Here is a 16,461-nt window from a genome sequence, read left to right on the forward strand (position 1 = left end):
ATTTGTAGCTAAGGACCTGAGGTTTATACCTCCGTCCATTCAAACTCCTCCTGGGTCCAGACTCATATATTCAAATGTCAGCGTAACTCTCTGTATTGACCTCTTTATGCATTATAATGATACATTCCTCATATGGCCATCATGAAAAGCAAACGTTAAAGAAAAAGCACAGGAGTGCCTGGCACCAGTGCAGGTACTCAATGACCATTAGCTGTTGGTATTATCCTTGACATCCCCATGTGGGGTGAAGTTTTATTACCTGACATTTCTGTGTGAATATCTAACAGCTACACCATGTTATCTAGGCTATGAAACAATTCTTGGTTCCAACCACCATTCTGTCCTTATCGATGAATTTCTCAAGGCTTCGGTGATGGGAGTGTGTGTTTTTCCACACAATGGACGTGATTAGGAATGGTTGGCTATGTCCTACACAATAAATTGCTCCAGCATTCCTATGGGTGACCATTGAGACAAGTTTCAGCCAACGAATGTAGCAAAGAATTGGAACCACTCTCAGCTGTTCATGCGAGTACTCTCAATCCAGAATATCTGGTAAATCGACTGTTAGGGATTGAATTGTGTCCCTTCAAAATGTATGTTGAAATCCTAACCCCTGTACCTGTAAATCTGACCTTGTTAGGAAAGGGGGGGCCTGCTTTTATTATGTGAATGAGGTCATACCAATGTAGGGTGGGTCCTAAGCCTAACTCTTCTTAGTTATAAAAGGAGCAGAATACACACAGACACAAACAGGTGAAAAGGAAGACAGACAAAGAAGACAGATGCTTCTAGAAGGCCAGGAACACAAATGATTGCTGGCATCTACTAGAAGCTGAGGTAGACAAGGAAGGACCTCCCACTACAGCCATGCCCTGAATTCGAATGACTACCTGCTAAACTGTGAGAAAATAAATTTCTGTTCTTTAAAGCCATCCAGTTGTGTTATTTTTTGTTATGGAGGGACTAGGTAACTAACACACATACCCGTTCTTATAAGTTCAGCCCAGTGCAGAATAATTTTCTTCCCTCCTTGGTCTAACCCACCCGAACCTGCTCTTTCCCTATCAGTGTCCTTTGCTTTCACCTAAGAGCTATGACAGAGTCAGCTCGATGGTGATGCATTGAAATTTCAATTTATTTTTTATTTATGATTACTATTAATTCCAGTATTTTCTACAGTTTTCAATGGAGACAGTCCTATAATCTATGAATAGCAGTTATACTTTTTCTCTTTTTGTACTAGCTTACACTTCCAGTGTTCAATGTTTAATAAAAGTAATGATAGAAGCACCCTTATTTTATTGTTTATTAATTTTAAAGAGAATGTCCCACACGTCACCATGAACTATCATGCTAGTTGTAGTTTTCCACGTTTGGGAACTCCTTTTCTGTTCCATATTTGCTCCTAGTCCTTATCTCTCCGTGTGATTGGATCTTATCAACCTGCTTTGCCCCCATCTCTTGAGGTGAGCATATGTCTTCTCTTCTTTCACCTGTGCATGTGGTGAATGAAATTACTAAATCTTTAACGTTCACTCAAATTTATATGCCTACAATAAACCGCTTTGATCATGGCATGTTACGTGGTTTATACTTTGCTGGATTTCCTTTGCTGGCATCTTACGTAGGGTTTTGCATCTCAGTTACTGAGTGTGCTTGTCCTCTAACTCTTCCTCTACCATCCTTCTCTAATTTGTTATCATTTTTAAACTAGCCTTAAGGATCAAGTTAGGGGAGTATCTCATGGTTTTCTAATCTCTGTTGACTATGTACAAGATTAAAATTACTGTTTCTTGCATGTTTGCTGGAACCTGACTGGAAACGATCTAGGTCTGCCATTTTCTTTGTAGGGAGATCTTGAAGTACTGACCCATTTTATTTAGTGGTTAAAGGCATCTTCTGGTGCTAATTTACTTAGAAAAAATTCTGATGCATGTTCTAGGTTGCTCGAATCTCATCTTCAAATATTGATTATCAGGGCTTGTAGCCTCATGCAAGGCAATTCATCAATCCCAGATTTCCCCAAAGTCAGGCTCTGCAACTCTTCCCGGTACCAAATTCCCTCATTTAAGACTTATTTGCAAAGAGACAACAGTATGCTATCTACGCAGTTGTTTATCCGCAGCCTTCTTGAGTCCATAATGTGAGGATACAGTCTTCTAATACTTTTTTTGTAATTGTTCTTTTTCTTATTTTTTTTTCCTTTTTTCACTGCCAATACCCACCTCCCCAGTCTAGTAGTTTTAAAGTTGTGAGTTTCAGGTTCAAGTCTGTAATCCAGCTGAGCTTCTGTGTGTGCTGCATGTGTGCATCAAAAGAACACGCTTCTAGAAGCAGAAAGCAGGCAGTGCGACTGTTGGGTGGTTGGTGGGGTAGGGGGAGGGGAGCTGCTGCTCAGAGATGGCACCCGAGGGAGGCACGAGATGCCGGGCTGCCCACTGCAAGCCCGCAGGCTCCAAGGAGGAGGAAACTGCGTGCTCCATGAGCCTTTTGAGACAGGCCCAAGCCCGCCTAGCCGGGTGCTAACCTCACATCTGCCAGGCTTGCAGGTTCCACCAGGACTAGGGGAAGCCTAAGGCCAAGGAGGGCAAGGTCTAGGGTCTGGACCTGAAAACTGGTTCTACCACTTGTGATCGCAGCGGTTATGCTGGAAAGGAGGGCAGGAAGCATATCGCAATGTGTGTCCGGACGATGACCCAGAAGGGGGGAGTTGTGGTCACCTACGGACTCTGGGTCTGCATATGGAGGCCCCCAGGGTGCAATTCCAGGAGCAGAAGGCAAAGCACAGAGGCCAAAGTGCACCTCGCCGATGCTTCCCAGGGGCATTTCCCCAAATATGGGGAGCAGTCCCTCCTCTGGGCTAGGGACTTTGTTTCCTCCATTGTCATCACTGACTGTGAGCAGACTCTAGTCTATGCAGACTAATGAGGAGTTATCAAAATGAGCTCCAAACTCCGGATTTGAGTTAAGGATCATAAATCAACACAGAGAAATACGACTTTAGCAATAAGTGACTGTTTGAAGTCCAGGTTGCCTTAAAACACGGAAGTTCAGTCTTTCAGCTCCTCTGCTAATGTAGTGACTAAGAACAGGATCTCAGTGGAGCTCAAAGATGTGGGGCACTGGGAATACTCTGGGTCTGTCTGCTCACGGCTGATTGCCTGATTCCCAGTTTTATTATACAGCTTAAATACAGACCAGAAGAGGAGTTTGGGGCTTGACACCTGACATCTTAACACCAGTTCCTGTTTCTTGAGGAAGGAAGAGGTAAAATAAATCAGCGTTTACTGTGTCCTTCTCCAACCCCGGAAGTCTTCATGAAGACCCTCTCAGGTAAGGATTGACAGGGAGTGGCTTGGTTTACTATTCGACTTTGTCCTTCAGTCACTTTGTTTATGTCCTGCATGTAAACTATTATGCATTGACAGAAGCATTCTAATTCTTATGCAGAATGACTAGACCTGCTGCAGAATGACTATATTGTGCCTCCCTTGGGCGCCCCTGTCTGCGCAGCACCCCCCACCCCCAACTGCCCAACCGCCTCTCTCCTGGCATTCTGCTTCTAGAAGCATGTTCTTTTGATGCAGAGATGCAACACACACAGAATCCCAGCTGGATTACAGACTTGAACCTGAAGACCTTATGCAGAATGACTATTTATGAACCACTAAGCTTAGTACTAAAGCAGGTACTTACCCCTCAGAGAAGGCCCTGGGGGAGGTTGATACATGCATTCCCCAGTGCTCCTGCTGCTCTAGAAGTGCCTGAAATGCCTCTCTGGGAAAGGCCTTCAGAGTAGTAGGCTCATGGCCCACGTGGGAATTCAGGCCTATTTTTCTGTTAGAACATCTCATTTCGCTCTGAAAATGTTATTATCCAGTTTATTCACCAGACATGAGTACAGACATCTCATATTTTCAAAATTAATCCCATTCTCTAATACTAATTTGCCACCAAGAGTATATTCCAAAGTGTTTCCAATAGGCTAGAAAGTCTTTCCAAAGAGGGGAGTCCTGCGCCATGTTGTGCAGTGACAGCAGGGTTGGCATAATATGTTTACCCAGATACCTACCACTTTTTAAAAATTTTTATTGTGCTTTATTTGAAACTTTACAGAGCAAATTACTTTCTTGTTCAGCCATTTATACACAATTGTTTTGTGATATTGGTGGCAATATTCATGATGTGTCAGTATTCTCTTCTATGCTCCAGTTCCCCGTTTCCATCTGCCATGATTCCTGTTCCATCCTGCCCTCTTTTCTGTGCTTTTGGGCAGGTTTTGCACTTTTGGTCTCATACACACGATTGAACTAAGAAACACTTTCTTCACGTGTGTTATTGTTTGTTTTATAGACCTGTCTAATCTTTGGCTGAACGGCGAACTTCAGAAGGTACTTTCGACTTTGTTGCTTTCCATAATTCCTGAAATTCCAAGCCTGCCACCTGAAGAACTTCCTTTAGTGTTTCATTTAGAACAAGTCTGGTGGCGATGAATTCTCTTAAGCGTCCTTCACCTGAGAATGTCAGTGTTTTTCCTTTACTCATGAAGGAAATAACAGCCTACAGAACACTGGGTTAATGTTTCTTTTCTTTCAGTGTTGAAAAAATGTTGTTTTCACAGCCTTTTGGCCTCCATGGCTTCTGATGATGAATACAGAGTCATTCCAAATGTTTTTCCTGTGTGAAATGAGTTGTTTTCTCTCTAGCTTCTTTGAAGATATTTTCTTGGTCCTTGTTATTCCACAATTGACAGTGAGGCATTTGGGCGTAAAATTATGTGAGTTTAACTTGTTGGAGTTTGCATAGCTTCTCGAATCTGTAAGTTTATGTCTTTCAACAAATTGGGAAAGTGTTGAGCCAGTATTTCTTCAGATACTTTTTTCTACACTACATATTTTCTCTACACCTTATGGAATTCCAATAAATAAATGTTAGATATTTTTGGATTTTTTTGAGGCTCTGTTCATTTTTTTTTCAATATTTGTTCTCTGCTTTCAGATTGGATATTTTCAGTTGAACTATTTTCATCTCGTTGATCCTTTTGTCTGTCAACAGCATTCCGCTGATCAAGTGAATTTTTTATCTCTATTTTTCCTGTCTAAAATTTTCATTTGTGAATGGTTTCTATGTATTTTTCTATTTTTCTAAGGTGTGCCTGTTACTTCTTTGAGCGTGGTTAAAGTAGCTTTTTAAAGTTTTTGTCTATGATTCCAAGACTGTGTCTTACTTCAATCTTACAGAAAATGTTGATGTTGTTTGTTTTAGGAATCACTTGACCCAGTTATGTTCAGGCTGCAGGTTCTTTCCCAACTTCTGGATGCTGTGGCTCAGATGTCAGTTCAGATTTTGAAGACTTTGCAGTGATATTTGGATGTAATCTATGGGAGTGTCACTCAGTCTGGGACCTTGCTGGTGTTCTAACCCATAATGCAGTTCTCAAAGGATTGATCTACTTCTTGGGGTCAGAGCAAAGCATATGCAACTGTGGGAGTGGAGGGGGGTATGAAAAACAACTTTTTGGTATCCCTCTCTTGAGCCGCCTGGTCTCTGTCTCTGTGAGGCTCTCTGATGTCTGAGCAGCTACCTTCCTGGTCCACTGCCAAGAATGTTGGGACTTTAATCTCTTCATTCTGCCGTGCAATTAAGTGACTGGATCTGCCTATGAGGCCAAATAACGGTAAGATGGAGAAAATGTAACAGAGATTCCTCTATATTATTTGGTCCTTATATACTTAGGTCAGAGAGAAGGCACACTGTTTCTGGTGATACTTCCAAACAGGTATGGAGAAAAAGGCATTAACAGGTCGATAGCTGCATACTAGGTGTTACGGATTAAACTCTGTCTTCCCAAAATGTATATATCAGCTTGACTAGGCCATGCTTCCCAGTATTGTGCGATTATCCACCATTTTGTCAGCTGGTGTGATTTTCCAATGTATTGTAAATCCTACCTCTATGATGTTAATGAGCGAAGATTTGAAGCAGTTATGTTAAGGAGGCAGGGCTCAATCTACAAGATTAAGTTGTGTTTTAAGTCAATCTCTTTTGAGATATAAAAGAGAAAAGAGCAGAGAGACAGGGGGACCTCAGTACCACCAAGAAAGAAGTGTCAGGAGCAGTGCATCCTTTGGACCTAGGATCCCTGTGCTGAGAACCTTCTTGTCCAGGGGAAGATTGGTGACAAAGACCTTCCCCTAGGAGTGACAGAGAGAAAAAGTCTTCCCCTGGAATTGGCACCCTGAATTTGGACTTACAGAGCCTCCTGGACTGTGAGGGAATAATTTTCTTTGTTAAAGTCATCTGTTTGTGGTATTTCTGTTACAGGAGCACTAGATATCTAAGACACTAGGTACCAGGAGATGTACATTTCCCAGCTCTTTCACTCCCAGGGACACTGTGACTAAGTAGCCACTGCCATAAATCCATGCGAGCAGACTATTCTGATTACTGCTTTGACTCTACTGTCTGTTATGGTAACCACACCCACCTTGTCTTTGTTGATTGAGTGCCACCACTTGGCTGCTACCACCATGGGGTCCAGTCAACTGCATTGTAGTCAGGTGTCTTAATTCAGTTAGGGCAGTTCTCACTGTGGACTCTTACTGACATAAAATAGCAACCACAGAAGTCTTCAATAATGCTGGGGCTTGCTGCACAAATTTGTACCTCACCGCTATGGTAAAAAGAGAGCCCTCTGGGCAGTCCATGAGTGGGTCTGTGGGTCCAGCCTAATAAATCCATTCTAACATGCCAATTTCCCTCAGCCTTTGGTTACCTTCTCCTACATTATACAATGGCAGATCTGCCATTTCCACTTGATTTATTGTAGGCCAGCACTTAATCCATGCTTCAGTAAACCAACCAAATAAACTATGAGATCCTTTTCTAACCTCTCAAGCTGAAACACTGAATGAAGAATCTATGCTTCCTCGGTCTATATCAATAAACTCAGACTAATCCACCTTTATGTTGCTTGCACCATTATCCCACACCCATAATAGCCATTCCCACACATATTCACCAGGTTTCTGTATGTATATATTAGAAAAATCAAGCAGTTCTTTTGGAGTTTAGCATACCTTCTCCTGGGTCACACTTTATAGTTCACCTTTTGGGGCTTGTTGGGGCTGAAGCCTAGGTATAGGTCTAGAAGCAAAAATGGGCAGTGGCAGTGGGATGTTCAGCCGTGTCTTATAAGGCATCTGCCTAAGGTGATGCCCCAGGCAATGCCCCAGACACCACCCCAGGAGACAAACAAGACACTTCAGGCACAGCTGGGGCAATCTCATCAGATGGAGGTGGAAGGGATAATTGTTTTACTGGGAAGGGTGCCTTAGCAGGCAGTTAGAGAATCTCTTCAGATGGGCGTAAGAGGTCTGGTTCTGTTAGGAAGAGCGATTCAACAGAAATTGGAGGTTCATTGTCCCCCGCTTCCTGACTGTCTGCCCATATGTCCTCATCCCGAGTTTCAGGATCCCATTTCTTCCCAATCAGTGCCCTCACTCTAACTTCAGACACCATTTGAGGTTGGATATTCAACTGGCGCTTTAATTCAGTCACTCTTATGATAAGAATCTGAGTTTATTTTTGGCAGCATTAGCCTTGTTACTATAAGAAATATGGTTTTCTTTCTGGGCACAAGTGGCATCTTTCAGATCTTGTATGTGGTGCTTGAGCTTTGAGTCCATTTCTTTCATTCACCAGTGTGGCTAGCAAAAGCAGGACCAACCAAGCAGCTTCCTTATTATTCTTATTCTGACAAAATTATAGAAAAGTATCAAATATGTAATCAGACAGAGCCTTGTCTCTCACAAATATTTGATCCAGTGGTAGTAGTATTTTGCATATTTCTATTGTCACCTCCCACCATGGATTAGCAATAGCCTGTTTACTACTGGAGACAGTCATCAGTGCCTTTAAGACTAGCCAGACTTGAGAATCAATTCAGAAAACTCATCCTTAAGATTTGGTTCCTCTAGAACCACAGTAGGTACCAAATGTCTTAGCCTGGGATCTCTAGAGGTGCAAAACTAGTGAAGAGAATACATATATATATGTATATATATATATATGGAAACCCTAGTCGCATAATGGTTAATAGCTATAGCTGCTAACCAAAAGGTTAGCAGTTCGAATCCACCAGGCGCTCCTTGGGAACTCTGTGGGGCAGTTCTACTTTGTCCTGTAGGGTCACTATGAGTTGGAACCGACTCGATGGCAATGGGTATATATATATATATACACACACACATGCACACACACATACATATATATACGCATACATATGTTAGTTGTGGCTGTTAGATGCCATCGATCCTGTGTAAAACAGAATGAAACACTGCCTGATCCTGAACCATCCTCACAATCATTTGCTATGTTTGAGCCCATTCTTGCAGCCATTGTGTCAGTTCATGTTGTTGAGCGCCTTCCTCTTTTTTTCTGACCCTCAGCTTTTCCAAGCATGATGAGCCTCTCCTGGGACAGGTCCTTCCTGAAAATATGTCCAAGACACGTGAGACGAAGTCTCGCCATCCTTGCTTCTAAGGTGCATTCTTGGTGTACTTCTTCCAAGATGGTTTTGTTTATTCTTCTGGCAGTCCGTGGTATATTCAGTATTCTTTGCCAACACCATATTTTAAATGAATCAGTTCTTCGGTTTTCCGTATTCATTGTCTAACTTGCTCAAGCATGTGAGGTGATAGAAAATATCATGGCTTTGCTCAGGCACACCTTAGTCCTCAAAGTGACATCTTTCTTTCTCAACACTTTAAGGAGGTCTTTTGCAACTGATTTGCCCAATGCAATACATTGTTTGAATTCTTGACTGCTGCTTCTGTGGGCATTGATTATGGATTCAAGTTAAATGAAATGCTTGATGACTTCAGTATTTTCTCTGTTTATCATGGTGTTGCTTACTGGTCCAGTTGTGAGAATTTTTGTTTTCTTTATGTTGAGGTGTAATCCATACTGAAGGCTGTAGTGGTTGCTCTTCATCAGTAACTGCTTCAAGTCCTCTTTACTTTCAGCAAGCAGGGTCGTATCAGCTGCATATCATAGGTTGTTAGTGAATCTTTCTCCAAAACTAATGCCATGTTCTTCTTCTTCGAGACCAGCTTCTGAGAATGTTTGCTCAGCATACAGATTGAGTAAGTATGGTGAAAGATACCACCATGACACAAAACTTTCTGATTTTAAACCACACAGTATCCCCTTGCCCTACTCAAATGACTGCCTCTTGGTCTACGTAGATGTTCTGCATGAATACAGTTAAGTGTTCTGGAATTCCCATTCTTTGCTAAGCTATCCATAATTTGTCATGAGCCACACAGTTGAGTGTGCTTGTATAAAAAAAATAAAAAAAATTTGTCTACGTAGATGTTCTGCATGAATACAGTTAAGTGTTCTGGAATTCCCATTCTTTGCTAAGCTATCCATAATTTGTCATGAGCCACACAGTTGAGTGTGCTTGTATAAAAAAAATAGGAAACAAAAACAGGTAAACATCTTACTGATATTCTCTACTTTCAGCCAAGATCCATCAGACATCAGAAATGATATCCCATGTTTCACGTCTTCCTCTGAATCCAGCTTGAATTTTTGGTAGTTCCCTGTCTGTGTACTGCTGCAACTGTTTTTAAATTATATTCAGCAAAATTTTTCTTGGGTGTGATGTTAATGACATTGTTCGATAATTTCCGCATTGCGTTGGACCACCTCTCTTTGGAATGTGTACACATATAGATCTCTTTCAGTCATTTGGTCAGGTAGCTGTCTTCCAAATATATTGGAATAGTCAAGTGAGCGCCTCCAGCACTGCGTCCATGTGTTGAAACATCTCATTTGGTACTCCATCAGTTCCTGGAGCCGTGTTTTTTGCCAATGCCTTCAGTGCAGCTTGGAGTTCTTCCTTCAGTACCATCAGCTCTTGATCCAATGCTACCTCCTGATATGGTTGAACGTCGACCAATTCTTTTTGGTGTATTGAGTCTGTGTATTCCTTCCGTCTTCTTTTGATGTTTCCTGTGTTGTTCGATATTTTGCCCATAGAATCCTTCAGTATTGCACCTAGAGGCTTGAATATTTCCTTCAGTTCTTTCAGCTTGAGAAATGCCAGGTGTTTTCTTCCCTTTTGGTTTTCTAACTCCAGATCTGTTCACATTATTATTATCATACTTTGTCTTCTCCAGCTTCCCTTTCAGGTATTCTATTGAGCTCTTTTACTTTATTTTTCCTTCCATTCTCTTTAGCTACTGTACATTCAAGAGCAAGATTCAGAGTCTCTTGTGACATCCTCTTTGGTCTTTGCTTTCTTTCCTGTCTTTCTAATGACTTTTTGTTTTTTTCATATATGATGTCCTTGCTATCATCCCACAACTAATCTGGTCTTCGATCATTAGTGTGCAGTGCATCAAATCTATTCTTGAGATGGTCTCTAAATTCAGGTTTGATATACTCAAGGGCATACTTTGACTCATGGACTTGTTTTAATTTTCTTCAGCTTCAACTTGAACGTGAATATGAGCAACTGATCATCTGTTCTGCAGTCAGCCCCTGGCCTGATTCTGACTCATGATATTGACCTTCTCCATCATCACCTTCCACAAATTTGATTCCTATCTATTCTGCCTGGAATAGCTCACGAGTATAGTCACCATTTATGTTCCTGATGAAAGGTATGTGCAATGAATAAGTCATTGGTCTTGCCAAATTCTGTCTTGTAAGCTTCAGTGTCATTTCTATCATCAATACCTTATTTTCCAACTGCTGATTTGTCTGCTTTGTTTTCAACTTCGCAATTATCAGTACATCTTGATTGATGAATGCATCACGTTTGATCAGTTTCAAACTGCGGAACTTGGTAAAAACCTTCAACTTCTTCATCTTTCACATTCATGATTTGTGTGTAAATTTGAATAATAGTCTTATTAACTGGTCTTCCTGGTAGGCCTGTGGATATTATCCTATTGCTCGTAGTGTTGTACTTCAGAAAAGATCTTGAAATGTTCTTTTTATCGATGAATATGATGCCGTTCTCTTCAGTGTCTGAATCCTGGCATAGTAGAACATATCATTGTCTAGTTTAAAATGTCCAAAACCAAGCTATTTCAGCTCACTAATGCCTTGGATTATTGACCTTTATGCATTCCATTTCATTTTTGATGACTTCCAATTTCCCTAGATTCATACTTCCTTCATTCCACATTCTGATTATTAAAGGATATTTGCATCAGTTTCTTCTCATTATGAGTTGTGCCCCATCAGGAAACGTCATTAAAGTGGGATCTACTTTGAGGAGGTAGCTCTTCGCCACTCGTATTTTGAGTGCCTTCCAACCTAAGGGGTTATCCTCTGTCATGGAATCAGACAGTGTTCCAGTACTATTTGTAAGATTTCACTGGCCAGTTGTTTTTAGAAATAGATCACTAGGTCCTTTTTCCTAGTCTGTCTAAATCCAGAGCTCCACTCAAACCTGTCTACCATGGGGGAACCTGGTGGTATTTGAAATACCGGTGGCATAGCTTCCAACATCACAGCAACATGCAAGCCACCACAGTACAACAAACTGACAGAAGAGTGGTGGGAGTTAAAAATAAGAAGAACCAAAAAGAGTGCTTCTTCCATGTCTGCTGATTTAGAGGAACCATGAAAAATTGTCAAGTGAAGAGTGATTCAGAGAAAAACATGGGTAGAATGTGACCTAATTTCCATAAAACAGACAAATGAATGTACTTACATGTGTCCCGGCAAAAAGAAGTGTGTAAAAGGGTACATATGTATCTTTGGACACTGGACACTTTGGGGGAGCAGGTACAATATACTTATGTGGGGATGGCTCTTATTATAACTTCTGTATACAAATCTCTGTTGTTAAATGTGTTATAAGAATGTAAAACCTTTTAAAGTTTAATAACATACGTGTATGTGTGTGTATTTGAAACTTTTTTTTTTTTTTTTGACTGTTTTATATATGTGTTTTTTAGTTATCTAGTGTGGCTATAGCAGAGATTCCACAAGTGGATGGCTTTAACAAACAGAAACTTATTCTCTCACAGTTTAAGAAGCAAGAAGTTTGAAGTTAGGGCACCAGCTCTAGGAGAAAGCTTTCTCTCTTTGTGGCTCTGGGGGAAAGTCCTTGTCATCCATCTTCCCCTGGCCTAGGAAATTCTCAGCGAGTGGACGCTGGGTCAAAAGGACGTGCTCCACTCCAGGCACTTCTTCCTTGGTGGTATGAGGTCCCTCTCATTTCTGCTCACTTTTCTCTTTGTATCTCAAAAGAGACTGACTCAAGACTCACCCTTATCCTGTAGATTGTGTCCTCCCTCATTAACATAACTGCCTCTAATCCCGCCTCACTAACGTCACAGAGGTTAGAATTTACAACACATAAGTAATCACATCAGATCACAAAATGCAGGACAACCACACAATACTGGGAATCATGGTCTGGCCAGGTTGGCACACATTTGGGGGGACACTATTCAATCCATAACAATAGAGAAAACACTGTCTTCAATGCCAGATTCAGAGACTTTTATCCATCTGTGAAGGGCAAACAAAGAAATTGAACAAAATTCAGACCAGCGAATTATTGCTTGCTCTTGGAACTAATGACTTCTTCTGGTCTCTATGCCTGGAAATGGCCAAAAAGAATTCTGTGAGGATTAATTCAGTTATTGCTAAAACATCTACTGCATTTACATGTCTACAGGTAAGGAAGAATGCTGGACACCGTGTGTGATTCATTAAGTAACACAGGGAGCCTTAGACTATTGTTCTCCTTCTCTGATATGCCACTATCACCTTCTCCCCTTGTTGCTCTCCTGAAAAACCCACACTTGTATATTCTAGGCTTTTTTCCAGGATTGAATTTGCAGGAAGTTAAAGATATATCTTTGAAAGATAAAGAAGACTTTGGCCACATTGTCTTTAGACAGTCGAACTTCCCAGCCAAACTCTGTGCAGGATGGGAATTCACAATCCCTCCTACTCAGTAACTCTGAGCAGGACGGGATTTCTGTTTCATTATCAGGAGACTGTGGAATTCACCCCTCTTCAGAAAACTTACTTTCCTTTGCCTCAAACTGTCCCTCTGAGAATCTGTCACGGTCACTCTGAGAAATTCACATGGGCAGCCTGTATGGAAGTGCCCATCCTAGAGGCCCTGCCCTCCCTTCCTTGCTCCGTAGGGCTTCCTCTGACACTTGGGGTCACATCTCCCAGGGAGTACACACCTCTGGCACTTCTAGGGATTCCCAGGCCCTGGGATACTGTGGATGGGACTTGGAACTCAATCTCTTTCTTCCCATCCTCACCTTTGGTTATCTGTGTTCTGTCTTCACCATATTTAGGAGGCCTTGTCTTCTCTTTGCTCGTTTCATTTCAGTCAGGCTTTTCTATTCCAACTCTCTGATCTCAGAACAGATCAGGTTAGACCACAGAAAAGAGAAAGACCAAGCAAACATCACTGATCTGTGCAGAAGCTGCTGGGAAGGGATTCGATTCTCATTGGTTTAGGGTTTTATGCCCACTGCTCACCGGCAGGCAGGTTCCCCCCAGAGTCTGGCTTCTCTCTGGTACCTTGTACTACAGAGAACTCAGTGCCCAGCCCACCTTCACAATCACACCTCCCTTAGAGCTATCTTTGCAGAAGCTCTTTCTCAGACTTCCATGTCCCACTGAAATCCTATTTCTCTTTCCTTACAAACATTATGCTCATTCTCAGGGCCCTGAGACCTCATCTGCAGATGAGTCTTGTCCTCTTCTCTCCTTGGCGGGGGAAGCTTTTGAGTGGACCTCATGTCTTCGGACAGCTATCCTGGGGCTTCTTCCACCCTGGTGCTGTAGGGCTGCATCTCTCCTTGTACTAGAGGGGGCGTGGAAGGGGCACAAGGCTAAAAGAGGATGGATCTTCCAGGTGAGGTGGGTTTAAGAAGCCTGAATGAAATTCTTCCCTGAAGGGTGCATATTTTGCAGTCCAGACATCCTGCTTCTCTCAGTCTAAGAGTCCTAGCACGTCTTCAGGTGCTTTCTCCATTGACCTTGAGGCCATGCCTGCAACCTCTGCAGCCAGGTCACCCACATGTGTAGCAGCACCAGTAGGTGTGGTAGCCTCTTCAGCCCCTGTCTCCTCCTCCAGGTGCTCCTGGAGGTGCCTGGCTCTTCTTGCCAGGACTCCAGGATGCTGACCAGGGACTCAGTGTTGGTTAAAGGATGTCGGCCAGTGACCACGTCTCCTCATTTCCTTTGAAGGCTTAGGCTAGTTGCCTGGGCAGAAGACAGCCAAGGTCAGCCTGAGCCTAGACACCTAGTGACCTGTGACACTGCAGCCAGTGATAGATGTTAATTTCCATGCTCAGGTATCCGCAGGTGGCCGACTCAGAGTGGTCGGAGGAGAAGTGTAACTAGAGATCACACACTCATGAGGGCATGGGCCAAAGGTCAGGGAAAATAGCTGAGGTCGTGGAGCTCTAGTGGAGCCAGTCTAGGGCACAGGCCTCTCTCCTGTACGTGGCAAAGAGGCGATCCATATGCCGCCATCTGCAGACTCTGGACTGCTGGGGCCCTGGTTGCCCAGATTTCGGCCTTGTCTTTGGAGAAGTGACACGCATGCAGTGTGGCACCGGGGGCTGTGGCCCAGCAGAGGGCAAAATCTTGAAAATGCGGGCTTCAGTTGACTTTGCCTGTTCTCTCCTTTGGCTGAGTGACATCCTGTGTTTCCTAGCAGGAGAAGGCATTCCTGGAGAGAGGCGGATTCCATGTGTGCAGGCAAAGTGTGTGCTGAGATGATGAGTCGCTGGAGACCAGGGTGCACTCTTCAGACCCAGGATAGGCCTCTGACAGGTATGTGTCAATGTTTTCTGCCCATGGCACTCACCCAGGTATTTGCATACAATGTTATCAGCGGAATTAGTAGTCTCCAGAGAGGCTGCCACATGTCAACAACATTCACCCGGCCAGGGTCCACCCGTGATGTAGCTCCCCAATCAGTCACTACTCTCTAGACCTTCCAGATAGACTAGCAGATCTTCTCTGCCCATGGGCAATCAGTAGAGCCAGAGGCTTTCCCCCTTTGCTCTTTCGTCTCTAGGCACTCTGTCAGGCACTCCAAGCTGTGAAGTGCCTGGGGGGGAGAAGGAAGAGATTTCAGAGAATGAACACATCCAGAGAGAGACAAGAGATGCTGAGTGGGGACGCCTTGCGTACTGATATCCTCAGGAAAGTGGGAAAGAGGTACCTGGCCTGCTCTGCCAATGCCCTGAAGTAGTCCGCACCAGGGGCTCCCTTGTGCCTGCGTAGCCTTTCCCAGGGTGTGCTCAAATCCTGTGGCCACTAGGTGTCCTAGGTCACAATGGAGGGCCCTGTGTCATCTGCCTGGTGGGCTGGATCTCTGCCACTGGCTGAGTCTTGTCACCAGGCCCATCGTAAGCTCTGCCCACTCTTCCGGTGGGGGGACTGTCTCCATGGTGATGGCAAAGAAGCCTTAGTTCTGCCCACCTGGCCTTCACTTCACCTACCTGGCCTGCTGACCCTCACTCGGACCTCTGTGTTGATCAAAACAAATGTCCGCCAGTGCCCAGGTGTCAGCATCTGGGACAAAGGATTCGGGACCTTGCCTGAGGCAGAAGGTAGCCTAGGTCTGTGGGTACCTGGAAGTCTAGTGACTTGTGACACTGCTGCCAGTGATAGATGGTGACTCCCACACTCACATATCCCCTGGTGGCAGAATGATAGTGATGGGTGGAGAAACATTGCTCAGGAGCACACGTGCAATGGGGCACCGGCCAAAGGCCAGGGCCAGTAGTGGACGTCGTGGAGCTGAATGGAGAGCCAGTGAAGGGTCCAAGGATTTCTCCTATATGTGGAAAACAGGTCATCCGTGTCCCCACGTCCATAAACCATTGGACTGCTGGGGCCCAGGATGCCAGGATTTCGGCCTTGCCTTCGCAGCCCAGCCACATACGCAGCCTTGCACCGGAGGCCGGGACATGTAGACAGCAAAAATGTGGAAAATGGCAGTGTCTCCTCAATTTCCCTGGCATCGGCCTTTTTGAGCGGCATGCTTTTTTCCTAGTAGGATCAGGCAGTGACGGAGAAAGGCAGGATTATGTGTGCAGGAAAGTATGTGCTGAGAAGGTGACAAGGTTGAGAGTAGGTTGGGATCTTCAGTCCCAGGAAAGGCCCCTGGCAGGTGTGGGTCAATGTTCTCTGCCCATCCGAGTTGGCGGGGGGAGGTTTTCACCAAACAAAGCAGCAGCGGAATTATTCGTCGCCGGAGAGGTTTCATCTGCCCACAAGCTCCACCTGGCCAGGGTCCGCCCCTACTGTATTGCCCATGTCAATCAACAGAAGCTGAGACCTTCCAGAGAGACTACCTGCTATTGTCTACCCACGGGGAAGCGGTCCACCCAGAAGCCTCCCCCGTTTCATCTCCAGGCTCTCTCTCAGGCCCCCCATACT

At 43.8% G+C, this 16,461-nt stretch overlaps 1 long non-coding RNA gene across 3 annotated transcripts in view; it reads left to right on the plus strand.

Annotated features, from left to right (window-relative positions):
• The first annotated feature begins 338 nt into the window (after window positions 1–338).
• LOC126059384 (uncharacterized) overlaps window positions 339–16,461 on the plus strand; it is a 34,679-nt gene continuing 18,556 nt past the window's right edge. For all 3 annotated transcript variants that reach the window (XR_007513433.1, XR_007513434.1, XR_007513435.1), the window contains exons 1-4: window positions 339–555; window positions 3,189–3,336; window positions 10,502–10,676; window positions 14,726–14,844. This is a non-coding gene — a long non-coding RNA (uncharacterized LOC126059384). The remainder of the gene's footprint in view (window positions 556–3,188; window positions 3,337–10,501; window positions 10,677–14,725; window positions 14,845–16,461) is intronic.

This window comes from Elephas maximus, chromosome 16 (genome assembly GCF_024166365.1).
Source record: "Elephas maximus indicus isolate mEleMax1 chromosome 16, mEleMax1 primary haplotype, whole genome shotgun sequence".
In the NCBI taxonomy this organism is placed as follows: Eukaryota; Metazoa; Chordata; class Mammalia; order Proboscidea; family Elephantidae; genus Elephas; species Elephas maximus.